The sequence below is a fragment of the Eriocheir sinensis genome, chromosome 26 (assembly GCF_024679095.1).
Source record: "Eriocheir sinensis breed Jianghai 21 chromosome 26, ASM2467909v1, whole genome shotgun sequence".
Taxonomy (NCBI): Eukaryota; Metazoa; Arthropoda; class Malacostraca; order Decapoda; family Varunidae; genus Eriocheir; species Eriocheir sinensis.
The window spans coordinates 15468540-15483831 of NC_066534.1; the positions used below are offsets into that span (position 1 = coordinate 15468540).

A 15292-nucleotide genomic window follows, 5' to 3' on the forward strand; every position below is an offset into this window, starting at 1 on the left:
AGGAGACTGGCCACGATTTGTCATTGCTGTTAATTCGTGTATTTTGTAAACTTCTGTTCCTTGCGGTAGAAGCGAGGGCCGGCGGCGGGCGGGTGGTGTGTGTGGGAGTCAATCTTGTGCCGCCATCTCCTCTGAGCTGCCGAAATACCCGCCTGATCACTGGGCAGCGGGGACCCGAGGCGGCAATCTGACACGGCTCCGGGGCTCCTCCGACAAAGACTCACCATTACCAACAATTTCCCACCTGAAGACAACCATTACTCGAAATTCATGCCAGATTGGAAAAAATCAACAGTACGGTTTAATTTTCACCTCAACTCGGCCGTGACTGGACTCCTTCCTGCCACTTAGGTGAGCCATGCATCAGACTATGATCCTTCTGGGAGCCGCCCCGCCCCCCCTCCCCTCCCCGGCGGGTATACTGGAGCGATACCGAGGCAAATTATAAACATTCCTACCAAGTGTTCCTCGATAGCATCTGAATTTGGCGGCGATGATTTGCTAATACCATCGCAGCGGAGGGTGTGAACAGGTGGTTAGCGCGGCGGTAACACGAGCGTTTAGCGGACTAATGCCTTGATTCTGTCTCCTGATGTCGGCGCCCTCCTCCTAAACCTGCCTCAACGCCCCCACAGACGCCTCATTAGCAGGTTGCACAGGTGTCTCCACGGCCACCAATCACAGGAGAGATACCAAGCTTCTCCCTCCCCCCCCCTCCCCCTCCCCCTCGGTACTCTCTCTTTTTTGCGCTTTTTTATCCATCGGGTTCGTTCTTCCTCCTTCCTTTGCCTTCTTCTTTAACCCCCTTTCAACTTCGTCTCTCCATTCCTTCCTCCTTTGCCATCTTCTCTGCCTCTCCTTTCCTCCCTTTTCTTTCCTCTCGTCTGTCTCTTTTTTCCTCTTTTTTTTTTTTTTAGCTTTCCGTCTCATAAATCCTCACAATTCCTTACGCCATTGTTTCCTTATTTCCTCTCCTTTTCAACTTCGTCGCTGTTCCTTCGTTTTCTTTCAACGTTTGTCTCCTCTTTCCTTCTCTCTTAACTGTCCGTCTTCTAAATCTTCCCAATCCTTCTTTGCACCTTCTCCGTTCCCTTAATTCCCCTTCTTCGTATCTCTTCTGCAAACCCTCTCAACCCTATAGTGATCTCTTCCTTATATCCAACATTCCCTTCCATTCATTCCTCTCATTCTTCCTCCTTCCATAGCCTCAGTTCAATACTTACTACCTATCCCACCCTTTCTCTAGCCCCCGTCCCTTCCTTACCGTCTCCTCCACCACCATCTCATCTCTCCCTCTCCGCAGCGCACTCCACCCTCTCAGATGCGGTTATAAGCGTAATGGTACAATCTCAAACGACCATTTCATCCTCTGTGCTTTCCCCCGCGCAGCCACCCCGACCACCGTGCCCCGGGGAGGAAAAGGGGGAGAGGAAGGTATTATAGTGGTGCAGGATATAAGAGAGAAGACGAGGAAGGGAGAGAAGGGAGAGAAAGGTAGCGAGTGGTGTGAGATACAGGGAAAGAAGGCGAGGAAGAAAGAGAATGGGAAGAAGTGCTAGAAGGGAGACTGGGATAAATACTTAAATCTTAGTTGAATGATTAGGAGAGATGGGAAGAGTAGTGTGTGTGTGTGTGTGTGTGTATGTGGGGGAGGAGGTAAATGACACACACACACACACACACACACACACACACACACACACACACACACACACACACACACACACACACACACACACACACACAGGGGGAGGAGAGGGAGAGGAAAAGATAAAATCACTATCAGGAATCGCCCCCTTTCACCCCTCCCATTAACAATTACCCTTCCTCTCCCCTCGGCTCACTTTCCCCCTCATTCCTCCCTCTCTCCTTCCTTTTCTCCTTGACCACCAGTAACCTTTAAGGAGGGAGAGGAGGAAGGGCAAGGTCCACCCAAGGCTCTCTCTGTCTGAGGGTCGGAGTGTAGCATCGTTTGACGTCAGAGAGGATGTCGATGTTTATGTAAGAGTCCGTGATCAGTTACCTTTTTTATATATAAGAAAGGAGACAGCTTAAGGGCACAAAAAAAGGAAACAATAATAAAAAAAGCTCGCTACTCGCTGCTCCTAAAAAGAATCCAAGGAGGTGGCCGATGAGATGGTAACCAAATCTGCACTGCGTCTTAACCTTATCAATAACGTTTGCTGCTTGGTATTTATTGAAGACGAGACTTAACACTGATAATAAAGAAAGTAGAGGCATAACAGACTCGTTAACTGATTGATTGATTGATAGGGTATAGTCATGACGCGGTAACTCACGCAACTCCTCATTCTCCTGATCTACTCACCTCAAAACAACTGAATGCAGACTGCCCTAAGACTTGCCTCATTCCGTGCCGCCAATACAACGTTACACTCCGGCCTGTAGATCGAGTCCAAGGTTGGTATTGTCAGATGCTCCCACCCCTCACACACACAATTTCCAAAGGCCAAAAAGGAGGTTAATCGAGTTCTAATGAGTGTTCTTTTAGGTTCACGGTACAGAAGAAGGCTCAGACTACCACCAGGGTCATAAAAGTACCCTTGGAAATGCCCTAAACTCCCACGAAAGACTAGTAACTTACGTGTTCTTGGGCGCAGAAATGTTTATAAAAATATGACCCCAAGCCCCGGAATGAACGAGGGAATGAAGTTTGTTATTTCTACTAAGTTACTTCGACCGAGAGTGACCCGGAGAGGACGCCCTTCCCTCGAGACCAGACAGGACAGACCCTCCCTCCAGCCCCCTCAAGACAGCAGGACCCATACTCCAAACATTTCGGGACTCACAAACCCATATAAAGCTTTTGTAGAGCTTGTGGTTATTTCCATGGATAGTTGCATGAGCCTCGTGATAGTTTCTTCAACGCTTATGAGAATACGACTAATCTTCTTTTCGTGGCTTTTTTTTTTACAACAAAGGAGACAGCTCGAGGGCACAAAAAAAAGGAAACAATAAAAAAAAAGCCCGCTACTCGCTGCTCCTTAGGAAATATATGTTGCGAAAGCCAAAAACGTTTGAGAATGCGAAGATTGCGGGCATTTGCATGGATATAAAATGGACCTAGTGATACTTTGACAAGGCTTCTGCATCATGGACGTGAAAATACTCATAGACACACGACTAATCTCCATTGTGACCTTAGGAAATACATGTTGTCTGAGAATATGGGTCCAGGTCCTTATGGCGTGTTTACCTGTTGGCGAGGCTGACGACAGGTGGTCCGGCAAAGGAGGAGAGGAGTGAGCGGCGAGGTGAGGCGAGGCGTGATTGGCGGTGACGTGTTGTGGTCACCTGGTCAGGCGTCCTCCGCTCTGCAAGTCCTCAGCGGCGACAGGTGGAGGCGCCTACGAGAAGGGGAAGATGGGAGAGGTGATGAGAGAGAGAGAGAGAGAGAGAGAGAGAGAGAGAGAGAGAGAGAGAGAGAGAGAGAGAGAGAGAGAGAGAGAGAGAAAAGAAAGAAAAAGAAAGAATATGAAAGAAAAAATGAAAAGAAAAGAGAGAGAGAGAGAGAGAGAGAGAGAGAGAGAGAGAGAGAGAGAGAGAGAGAGAGAGAATGTGTGCACGGGTCTGGAAGATGAAGAAGACGTAAGAAGAAAGGAATGAGGGAAGAGACAGGGAGGAAGGGAGGGAGGGAGGAAGGAGAGGAGAGTGGAGGGCATGAGGGCAGGTGAGGGGGAGAGAGAGGGAGGGGGAGGGAGAGGGTGTTAGTGATAGGGCGGCAGATAGAGAGGCAGAGATAAGGCGGCGAGGTGAGATAACGCCCCGAGGCCCTAGCGGCGCGGAGTCACTCGTTCATAACCCCAGCACCTCATTAAATATAAATAATGATAAATACTATCTTTAAATGCGGCCAAGTATACCCTTGCGAAATTTACAATCCATGAAAAATAACTCAATTTTCTGGGGCCGATGATATCGCTTGAGCCTAAGCACACTTAATACAAGGGGTGTATATAACCGGCGGTGAGTTAGGGGAGGCGTCTGATATATCGTGCGGCGCGGCGTGCATATATCTTGGAGTAACGACGGGGGTGCAGGCGCGGCGGCCCTCCTCCTCCTCTGCTCCTCCGCGGCACCCCGACCCTCAACCTCCCTCGTGCCCTCGTCTAATGTCCCCCCGCGCGGCCTCCCATCCTCTCCCATCCTCACTATCACTCCATATTCCTCGATAGCATTACATTAAGGAAGTTATTTTTTAATCCGCGTGTGATAACCCGGGCTTCATTATCTTATTAAAAGTCCATTTGAGGCTGCGAACGCGCCCGATCGAAGCTGTCGGACGCGAAGGAAATTCTCCCCCGCTGATCCGAATTTCCGCGCCGGGGACTGAAGTGCTGAAAAAAATCCTTGTCGCCTGATGCACCCGACTACTAAACCAGGCGAGATGAAGCCGCCGGGTGAGGTAATTGCCTCTAATAATCTCTATATAACATCCCCTCTGAGTGGTCCTAGTTGGGAGCTCCGTATAGTAATTACTAGCGATGGCGCAGGCGATGATTATGAATAATTAATTGGCCCTTTGAGTCCGCCGTAATTATAGTACACATGGCTCGATTTACGGCCCGATGATATCTGCGTGAAATCGGCGCGAGTGTTTGGCGTGGAGAGGTGTTCGTCGGGTGTTTATTGCCCGACCATAGACATTACTGGCATCTTAGTCATCTACCCCGGAATGGTCGCCTGCCACAACGGAGAAGAGGAGAGAGATGATGACGAGGAGGAAGATGAAGATGAGGAAGATGAAGAGGAGTCAAGGAAAAGAATGAGAAGAGAGGGGAAAGAAGACAAGAGAGGGAGAAACCTGAGAGTGGAGAGAAACTGAGAAGAGAGTGGAGAGAGAGGGAGGAAGAGAAGAGTGACAAGACCTGGGAGAGACAAGAAGCGGGAATTAGGGGAGACAACGAGAGAGAGAGAGAGAGAGAGAGAGTAAAGTAGATTCCTCTGTGGTGGAAAGTGGAGGTGGGGGAGGGGGAGGAGGGAGAGGAGCCGCGCGGAGGTAATGGCGACAAAGGGGAGATAACAGGAACGCATGTGACCATTTTTCTCACTTGGTTTCACCTCCACGGATATTTTTTTTCCTCTCTCTCTCTCTCTCTCTCTCTCTCTCTCTCTCTGGTGTGTGTGTGTGTGTGTGTGGAAAGGTCATACAAGTGTTCATAATACATACACACTAAAAAAAAAAAAAACATTCCACGAGACCGCAAGTATGTAATAACAAAAAGAAAAAAAATAACAAAACAAGAAAACCACCACCACCACCAAGAACAACAATAACAACAATAACAAAGAAAAACACGATTACGTTCTCTCTCTCTCTCTCTCTCTCTCTCTCTCTCTCTCTCTCTCTCTCTCTCTCTCTCTCTCCTTAACACCACACCAGTACGTAGGTTCGCACAACAAAAAAAAACACCCCTCTGGCGCCCTCCCTTTCCTCCCCCTCCCCCTCCCCCCACCACCACCACCGCCACCACCAGGATCAGCAGCAGTTTCAGTAATAACACTCCCTGATCGGCCCCAACACGAACAAATAGCCCCGCCGCCTCGAGTTCACACCCTGTAATTCAATTCATCTTCAGGTATCATGGAGCGCCCGGAATAACATGAATTAGAGAGAGAAAAATCACTCTTCCCTACTCTACATTACCCCGCTTCCTCGCCTCTGTTGTGAAGCGGGAAAGAAGTGTAGAGAGAGAGTGAAAGAGAGAGAGGAAGTGAGGAAAGGAGGAAGGAGGAGGTAGAAGAGGTGAACGAGAGGAAGGAGGAAAACGAAGAGAGAAAGGACACGATAGAGGGAAAGGAAGTGAGGAGAGGAGGAGGAGAGAAAGTGAATGATATAGAGGAGGAAAAGGAGGAGGAAATGGAAGAAAGAGGTACAGGGGGTAAGTGAGTGAGTGGAGGAAAAGGAAAAAGAGGAGGAGGAAAAGGAGAGCGATGAAACAACGGTAACGGAGAGAGAAAAATGACATTGATCAACAGGAAAGGAAATGAGTTTAAAAAAAGAAGAGTTTGATGAATGGCTGCGAAAAAGAGTTATGAGAGGAATGAAATATAGTTTAATAGAGAGATATATAAAGACGGATAGCGACAAATAAATCAACAAAAAAGGAAAGGAAGATGAACCCGAGAAAGAGATTGATGTAAGAAAAAGAAAACCCCAAAAATTATATACAAAAAAAAGTTACTAGGTTCATAATAAGGATGAAAAGCGGATAAAAAAAGAAGTTAAATTATTGAATGAGAGAGAGAGAGAGAGAGAGAGAGAGAGAGAGAGAGAGAGAGAGAGAGAGAGAGAGAGAGAGAGAGAGAGAGAGAGAAATAATTATAGGGGCCTGTCTTTGCAACTTCAAGCATTGTGTCATTAGGACGTTCAAGCTCCCTCCCTCACTTCCTCACCTCCCCTTGTAGTCCCTCCCCCTCTCTCCCCTTCGCTCCCCTCCCATTATCCCTTAGCCTTCAGAAACCTCTCCATTAATCCCCATCCTTCCATCTTCCCCTCTTTTACTAACTTTCCTTCCTCCACTTCTTTCTCTTTTCCTGAATCTCCATCATTTTTGCTAACCTCAATATCTATATGCGAATCCTACTTTTAAATGCCTCCAATGTCACTTTTTCTTTCTTTTTTTCCAGACTCTCTCTCTCTCTCTCTCTCTCTCTCTCTCTCTCTCTCTCTCTCTCTCTCTCTCTCTCTCTCTCTCTCTCTCTCTCTCTCTCTCTCTCTCGATCACTAACACTCTCTCACACATTGTCACAACTCCTTACATTAATTCCTCGAAGCCATCATTCTTTCATTTCCTCACACACATACACACACACACACACACTCGAGCCCTCCCTCCTCCTCTCTCTCCCTCCCTCCCCGCCGAGTCACCCGCCCGTAATGCAATCTGGGTTTTGATTGCGGTGATAAATTTCAAGACTACGAGGTGCGTGAGATCACCGCTTGGAACACGAACAGCGCCACTAAGAAGTATAATTACCAACGCCGCTGCCGCCACCACCACCACCACTACTGTTGCTTTGCCTTCCTCCCTTCCCTCTCTCTCTCTCTCTTCTTTCCCTCTTTCTCTCTCTTAGTGTTCTGGTTCTATGGTGCATGCAGCGTCAAAACAACCATTACCGCTATACCTGTAATATATCGTTCATTTTTGGTTTTGTATTGGGTTGATTTTTATCTCTTCTTTGTGTTAATACTAATTCTTGTTATGTTATGGTTCCTGTCTCGCTGTCTGTATATCATTCTCTCTCTCTCTCTCTCTCTCTCTCTCTCTCTCTCTCTCTCTCTCTCTCTCTCTCTCTCTCTCTCTCTCTCTCTCTTCCTTTCCTTGTTATTTGTGGTGTTCGTTATATTTCCTGTCTATCTTCTTCCTATGCCTTCAATACATTCGCTTTACGTCATTATTTTTTCCGTTTTAAGTTCTCTGTTAACTCTATCAACTAACGACCTTTATAAGCCAAATCATTTTCACTGTTCTTTATTTTATTTACTAAGTGACCCCCCCTCCCCCCCACACACACAATTATTATCATTTACAAATCTTAAATGCATGATAAAACAAAGTGCTGGTATCCTCTATTCTTCCATCTGCCACAAAATATATACTTGGTTTGGATTGCAGCGTTAAACATGAACTTCAAACCGCCATATATACACTCACTCAGGATTTTAACTAATGGAAGCTAAGCAAATGTTACCCCCCCCCCCCCCTCACCATGGCCACTGCCTAAGGCCTACAGCGCCACCATGACATACACACTAGACCGACACCAACTACAACACCACTACCATTGCCACCATTACGACCATCACCCAAAGCTCATGTCACCTCCGACACCACCATAACTACCACCAAAGCAAAGTTTATGTCATCACCCTCCAGTCTCTCACCATTCCAATCACCACCGCCGTCATCATCATCATCTCGCCGCCACAACTCTAGGCGTCTTGCACTCCCAGTCTCATCAACACTCAGTGGCTGCCTCGGGTACCAAAGGTCTTTTCGATATACAGACACACAGGCGCCCGAAATCAACCTCTCTTTCGGCCACCTCTTTTGATTCTTTTTTGTAGGTGCAGCGAGTAGCGGGCTTTGTTTTATTATTGTTTCCTTTTTTTTGTGCCCTTGAGCTGTCTCGTTTGTTGTAAAAAAAAAAAAAAACATTTCGTACCTCCATTTCACACCCTGCAATCCTCTCCTCCTTTATTCCCTCCCAGCACCGGATATTTGTTCCCTCTACGGCGCTTAGACTCTTAATCATAACATACTTGAATATGTTATTATTTCGAAATGCCAAATAGTATCTCTTCGCCTTCCGTTACATTTTTATTTCACGGTTCTTTAAACATGTTCCACACTTTATACAGAGCTTTGAAACCTCACTCAAGACCTTAATCTCCTGGGCATGACGCTTTTGGATGCCTCTGAGTAATGCTAAATGGGGTACGTTATATATAGGATAAGCAACGAGCATTTTGACATACGCCGATCATTTTGAGAAGATTGTCATGTTGGAGCGGTCACTGTAGTCAATATTATATCCTTAAAATCATAACCTTGTACTTTCCGCACTAAAACTAAACAATTTACTCAACTGTAGTGGTTCTCCATGGATCAAAATTTCCTCTAATCATAATTTATAAGGAGCGAAATCATGCATGTCAATAACTGTACACACTCCTTAATTGCATGAACCAATAATTATCAGTGCCCTCATACGTTCTTTCCTTCCTGCAGGCACTAAGCAAACCTTTATCGAACACTTCACCAGCTTCCGCTTGAACAAGGACACTAATAAAACGTGATCTGATACCTTTAACAGATAACAGGAGGAAACCAACGCTTGTGTGGAGTGTAGCTTCCCCGAGAGCCTCTTGATTACCTTCTCAACAACCCCGCTCCCCCCTCGAGCCATGATAGTCCCATTGTGGCCCCGGAGATAGCCACGATAGGCGCCGTAGCCCAGGAGTGTCGCATCCTCCCTCTCAGGCTCACGTTACGGGGCGTGAAGATAAATACGGGTCGCAGATCGAGTACAGGTGATAAGCTTCCGTCGAGGTGTATGGTGACGGCGGCGGCGGCGTGATCAGGCTGAGTCCGAGTGATCGTTCTACAGTACATGAGACTGGATGAGCCGCAGCGGCGTACTGAGCTGATTGCATCTTCGCTTTAGCACGGTGAAGTGGTTGTTGGTACACAGACTCCCTCAACCTATTCATGTGACTGAAAGCGCAGCTACTTAACACTGCCTCGCCCTATCAGTCTCCCTGGCATCCCAACCACTCGCTGGTGAGAACACTGCCAACACACTGAATGTCAATATCATCAAAATTATGTATGTATGAAATAACAATTCAAAACTGAGACAGACACTTGGTGAAGAGTGTATGATTTGTGGGAGTAAGTTTTATTTCAATAAATCAGCCTTAATACTTAATGGGATTTATACAATTTATTTACTAATATACATATATATATATATATATATATATATATATATATATATATATATATATATATATATATATATATATATATATATATATATATATATATATATATCATCATCCATTTCTTCTTCCCATTATTATCACTCTTATTCGTATAACTAAAATCATTTTTGCTATTTATTCCTCACTCCGCCACAGACGCCGGGACCTTTGAGCCTCGCCGTGAACACCTTGGAAGGCCAAGGGAGGCGGCGGCACACACCCGCGATGATGGATACGTGAGCGCGCGTCGCGCCTCCTCCCCCTCACACACTGCTCATTTTAGATAAAAAGACGATGACTTCTCTAGAGCACATAACATCAAAAGAATGTGTAAATCTTTTTGTAAATTAGTCGTGTAAACGGAGACAGTCTTAAGCCCTTATCGCCCCCGGGTTTGCTTTCTATTAGCGTAACAAAGTGTCAATATTTTTCCTGGACTAACTTTCGCGCCTTTCATCTCGAGCGCCGAGCTAAAAGTGAGACGAGTGAAGATGCTCCCGAGCCGCGCCGACCCGTGTTTGTTCTCTCTCTCTCTCTCTCTCTCTCTCTCTCTCTCTCTCTCTCTCTCTCTCTCTCTCTCTCAAGGACAGTCAGCAGTCGTTGCCAATAAAAGCTGATAAAATATAAAGGCAATACACACGAGAAAAAAAAAGAGTAAGGGAAAAATATATATAAACGGCGCCATTACAATATGTGAACGAAAACGGTGTGTGTGTGTGTGTGTGTGTGTGTGTGTGTGTGTGTGTGTGTGTGTGGTTGAACAAATCAATCGCTTCTTTTTACGAGGAAATCAGTTTTTTTCTGTAGTTCAAGGGGAAAAAATCTATCAAAGCCAAGGCTGGATAGAGTCAAAGGTTTTTCCGCCTCAGCTCCCTTTCTCTTACTGACTGTCTATACCTCTTAGCTTCTGCCATAATGTTGCTGCACTCTCTATCTTATATCGCTGTTTCCATACCATAGTGAAACCAGATTGTGGAGTCCGTTTGGGCGGGTCCTTTCCTCCCCTCTGCTATGCCACACAGTACCAACACCTATCTCTTCCTCTCATATGTAAGCTACAGGTAAAATATGAGAGAAAAAAATAGGTGTTGGGACTGTATGGCAGAGCAGAGGGGAGAAATGGACCAGCGGGAGCCAACGCCGAAACGGACTCGACAATTTGGTTTCACTGATCCTCTGAACTTGCCAACTGTCAGCTTCTACCCCTCCCTTGGCCTCGCTGCACACGTCTTTGCACTCTAGTTCATCCTTGAGCTTTCCAGTTTCCGAGTGCAAATTAATCAGCGTTCTCATTTTTTCATTCCTTTCAGCGATAACCTCGGGAGCAGCAATCCCTCGTCTTATGTCCTCTGTTTGTTAAGAGGGGAGTATTAGACACCGTCCGAACCTAAATTGATTATCTGCTGTGGATTATCTGCTTTCCTGTCTTCTTTTAGTGGGAGCTGTTTTGCGCTTTCTCTTCCTTGAACTGACTCCATTACTGTAAAATAATGAATGCCTAGCTGATGTGTTTCTTTATGCTGTTTGTATGACGAGACATTGATATAGAGAGATATAAATAGATAGATAGATGGAGAGAGAGAGAGAGAGAGAGAGAGAGAGAGAGAGAGAGAGAGAGAGAGAGAGAGAGAGAGAGAGGCACAAGGCGGACACACCAACCAAACTAACAAACGAATCATTAAACCAACCAACAAAGAAGTAAACAAACATACATTCGCACAAACATACAAACAAACAAACAGATAATCAGACACATAAATTAAGAGACGACGGAATAATGGAGGAGGGCGGGAGGGAGGAAGGAAGGAGCAAAGGTGCGGGAGAACAAGAGCCCGGGGGAAGGATCAGGGCGTGCGGGCGGGCGGGCTTGGTTAGAGGTGCGAGAGTCCAACAGTCCGACACTTAGAAGTACCATTTGCCTCAGAAAAATGTGTAATCTACTTAAGGGGCTATTACACAAGCCTAATTTTCCGTGGATCTTCAGTCAAACCACGATTTCCGCTGGTGTGGTTTTCATATTTCCGTGGTTTTCTGACGTGTCCACGATCTTCCAAAGCTACGGTAGATTTCACCGAAGGACGACGGTATTACTCATCATCATCAGCAGCAGCAATAACAAGAAACAAATGAAAACCACGCTAGAGGAAATCGTGGTTTGACTTAAGATCCACGGAGAATTTGCCCAGTGTAATAGCCCCTTTAGAGGTCTGAGAGTCCAACAGTCCGACACTTAGGAGTACCGTTTGCCTCAGAAAAATGCGTAATCCACTTAGTTCCCGGCGGGAGGCAGAGTAGCGGAAGGTCATTGGCGGTGTCGGCGACGCATTAAAGTGTGGCCGTTCCTCTCATCGCCAGCACGCCCCACTAATTGGCCTCCCCGGGAAGAGGCTCCTCTGCCGCGGGGCCACAAGGGCGGGCGAGGAGGCGGCGGACGCGGCGGTCTGGCGCGGAGAAAGGCGGAGGTTAAGTCGTCCTAAAGGCGTCTTGGATGTCGGGGCAAAAAATGTTACCCCACATGAAGGGGACGGAAGCTGCATCCCTTCACCTCCTCCTTTCCTTCCTAATAAGGACTTTCAGAGCAGCTGCTGGGTAGAGAGCACCACTGTATTTTGAGTCCATCTGGTATTTGTTGTGCCAAGTATATATTGCGTTAACAAATCAGGGATATTAGTGTAACATACGGATGGCATAATCATGTTTTCTTGGGTATAAAGTGTATTGCCTAATTACGATGCCTTTATTTGTGAAGCAACTAAAGGTGATTTCGTCTACAGGAGTAAAATGTTTTCGAGATTAAAATGCATGCAAGGGGTTGTATTTTTTTTTTAATAATTGTGTTACTGTGACTGTGATCAATAATCTGTTTATCTATCTATCTATCTATCTATCTATCTATCCATCTTTCTGTCTATCCAACTATCCCTCTGTCTATCGATCCAACGATCAATTTATTTATCTATATGTAGCGCGCTAAAGGGAAGAGTATTTCTACTTTGCTTCTTTGATAAGCTGTGAGGCAGTGTACTACAGTAATTCGTTAACATTATTCAGCTGAACACTTTTTAAAAATACAAGAAAGCATCACTTCCTTTGCGTCCTCCAAACGAAGCCAAGACGAGGAAAACGTGAATTACGAATCTCTCTCTCTCTCTCTCTCTCTCTCTCTCTCTCTCTCTCTCTCTCTCTCTCTCTCCTCCGCCTCTTCCTCCTTGCTACTTGGTTCCCTTTTCATCTCCCCATTTTCCCCTTTTCACCAGACGCAAGTACCCATCTCTACCCATCAACTTTCATTAAATGTCTCCACGACCTGTTTCCCTCACACTTCCTTAATTACTCTTTCGTTTCCTCTATGTACTTGTGCCCTTTTTTCGTCCTCCATCACGCACCACATATATAACAGAAAGAGCTGCATTTTTACAGAATACGAATACTAGACCCAAGATAAAAGAATCAAAAATTACAATATCCTGATAAATGAACAAGCTGAAGGTCAGACATTAACTTTGAACAATCAGAAATGTTAAAATTAAAAGTAATTCACTGTGTAAACCTTGTGTGTGTGTGTGTGTGTGAGCAGCTTACACTTTCTGCCTGCCTTTAAGAGAGAGAGAGAGAGAGAGAGAGAGAGAGAGAGAGAGAGAGAGAGAGAGTCGTCTAACACTCCCTCTCCCTCTTTACTCCCTCACTCGAGCAGGGAGAGCAAAAACTACCACCCACAGCGAGGGCTCCCTAGCTCTTGCCGCTAAACACACACACACACACACACACACAGATACACACACACTTGGAAGAGTAAGACGACAAACAACCTACCCGCGCCGTAACAGAAACAATGTATAATCTAAACATTTATAGAAAGAAAACGACACAAATAGAAAAAAAAAAAAGCATATGCATTTCATCCCAGCCGTCCGTCTCCCCCGACCAAGATGCCCCCCCCCCCCCGCTCAGCTCGCCCGGGAAGTATCCGATTTGAGGTTTTCGCTTCGAGTAGAATCTTGAAGACGCGAGCGAATTAGCGGCTTGAGGGCAAGAGGGGCGTGAAGGAGGAGCTGAAGGAAAGATGAGAGAGAGAGAGAGAGAGAGAGAGAGAGAGAGAGAGAGAGAGAGAGAGAGAATGACGGTGACGGTCATGACGGTTGTAATCTGATTTGGACGGCGACCTAGTGATGGAAGTAACTCTTGGATTCAATGTCATGTAAAAATAGACATAACTCTTAAGTTAAAACAGCTTCACACATAACCTATTAATTGTGATATTCGGTCTATAAAATAAGAAAAGATATTTAGCAGACCTGAGCGATCTATTTCAGAGACAGACTATTCATTACTTGGTAAAGTGTGATGCTCTTTCACTAGAAAACAGCAAGAAATAGCTAGACCAAATTTATCGCTGAAACTGGTATGGAGGCCTGCTGCTAGAACCCACAACAAAGCGCTGCGTAGATTGTCCGTCTGTCCCGACCTCTGGGTCTAATTAATAAATCTAACAAGGCCCCATGTTGACCCAGCTGCCAGTAGTCTATTGCTGCTAAAATAGTAACCTACTGTCGCAAAATAGTAAGCTATTGCCCCACTAAGGGTAGCAACCTATCGCCGGTAAGGATAGTAAAGTCACCGATAGAAGGGAAGCTATCGCCAAATTCGCTCCAGGGTTTTCGTAGCTGTTTGTGGTGATAATACTGTTACGAATGTGCTGTATGTGATGTGGGCCGCTGTGAGTGACTGGTGCCCGTGTGGTTGTTCTGGTGGGGATTACGCCACCTGCCTGCCCGTGGATGGTGTGTGTGGGGGGGTGGCGTAACAATACCTAGCCTCTCGTGAAGAGTAAAATCCTGCTTTACCTACAGACGAGGGGCCAGTTCGACAGTCCAACGTAGTCAAGCGCCCAAACCAAACTATATTCTCCACAATGATCCGTTTCCTACTCATTGCCAGATACTAAAGCGAATTCCTGAGTGACTTTCCAAAATTTCCTCCTTTTTTATATCAATGCCATACAGATATAACAAGAAATTTTTGTAGTGCTTTGTGTTTCGTTGGATGAAACCGTAAGTTGTCCTTTATCTGTACTGGACCGCGAACCTTGGCCGAAGTCTGCCTCTCCGAAACAGACGGCAGTAAAGGGTTGACATTATGGTACCTGCTTTTGTGCACTCATTTACGTAACTAGAAAACTATAACCAAAGCTACCACCACCTTCCCACACCCACCCATTCAGCCATTCATTCCTACAGGCAATGGTAACAGGGAAACATGATCAGGTCTGCGAAATGACAGACAAAATTTGAATACCTTGGTCAGCACACGAGAAAACATGGCCGGGTGTGCCTCCACGAGCCACGCCTCCAGCACCATCGTGGCCGCGGGTGCCCTGCTGCACGTGTTGCTGCTGAAGGGCTGTGGTGGTCTAGAGTAGATACACGCCTCGCCCTGGTAGTGACCACGGGGGGACCACAGGTGACGCGTTCACTGTCACAATGTCAGCGTGACTGGTGGTTGTGTTCACTGTTGACGTCAAGCCTTCAACAGGGGGTGACGTGTGCCTTTCCAACGGTACCTCTTGTTGCATCGGTCTCAATTTATGAATTTTATTATATCTACTTTTTGTTTTGTTTTGATAGTAATACTCAGCGGTGGCTGAGTCGTCAAAGTAACGGCCTCGTGTTCAGGAGGACACGAGTTCAATCCCCGACCGGTGCCACCAAGCTGGGATTTTTCAGCCGCCGCCGAGTGGCTTAAAACTACCCACATGCTGTCCAGAAGACCACCTATCAACCC

The 15292-nt window shown here is 46.2% G+C and overlaps 1 long non-coding RNA gene across 3 annotated transcripts in view; it reads right to left on the bottom strand.

Annotated features, from left to right (window-relative positions):
- Nucleotides 1-15074, bottom strand: part of LOC127003812 (uncharacterized) — a 270989-nt gene extending 255915 nt beyond the window's left edge. The window contains exons 1-2 of one of the 3 annotated variants that reach the window (XR_007757412.1): nucleotides 14807-15074; nucleotides 3218-3368 (exon numbers count right to left, since the gene is read on the bottom strand). This is a non-coding gene — a long non-coding RNA (uncharacterized LOC127003812). The remainder of the gene's footprint in view (nucleotides 1-3217; nucleotides 3369-14806) is intronic. The other 2 variants (XR_007757411.1, XR_007757410.1) reach the window with 2 other exon arrangements.
- Between the last annotated feature and the right edge of the window lie 218 nt (nucleotides 15075-15292).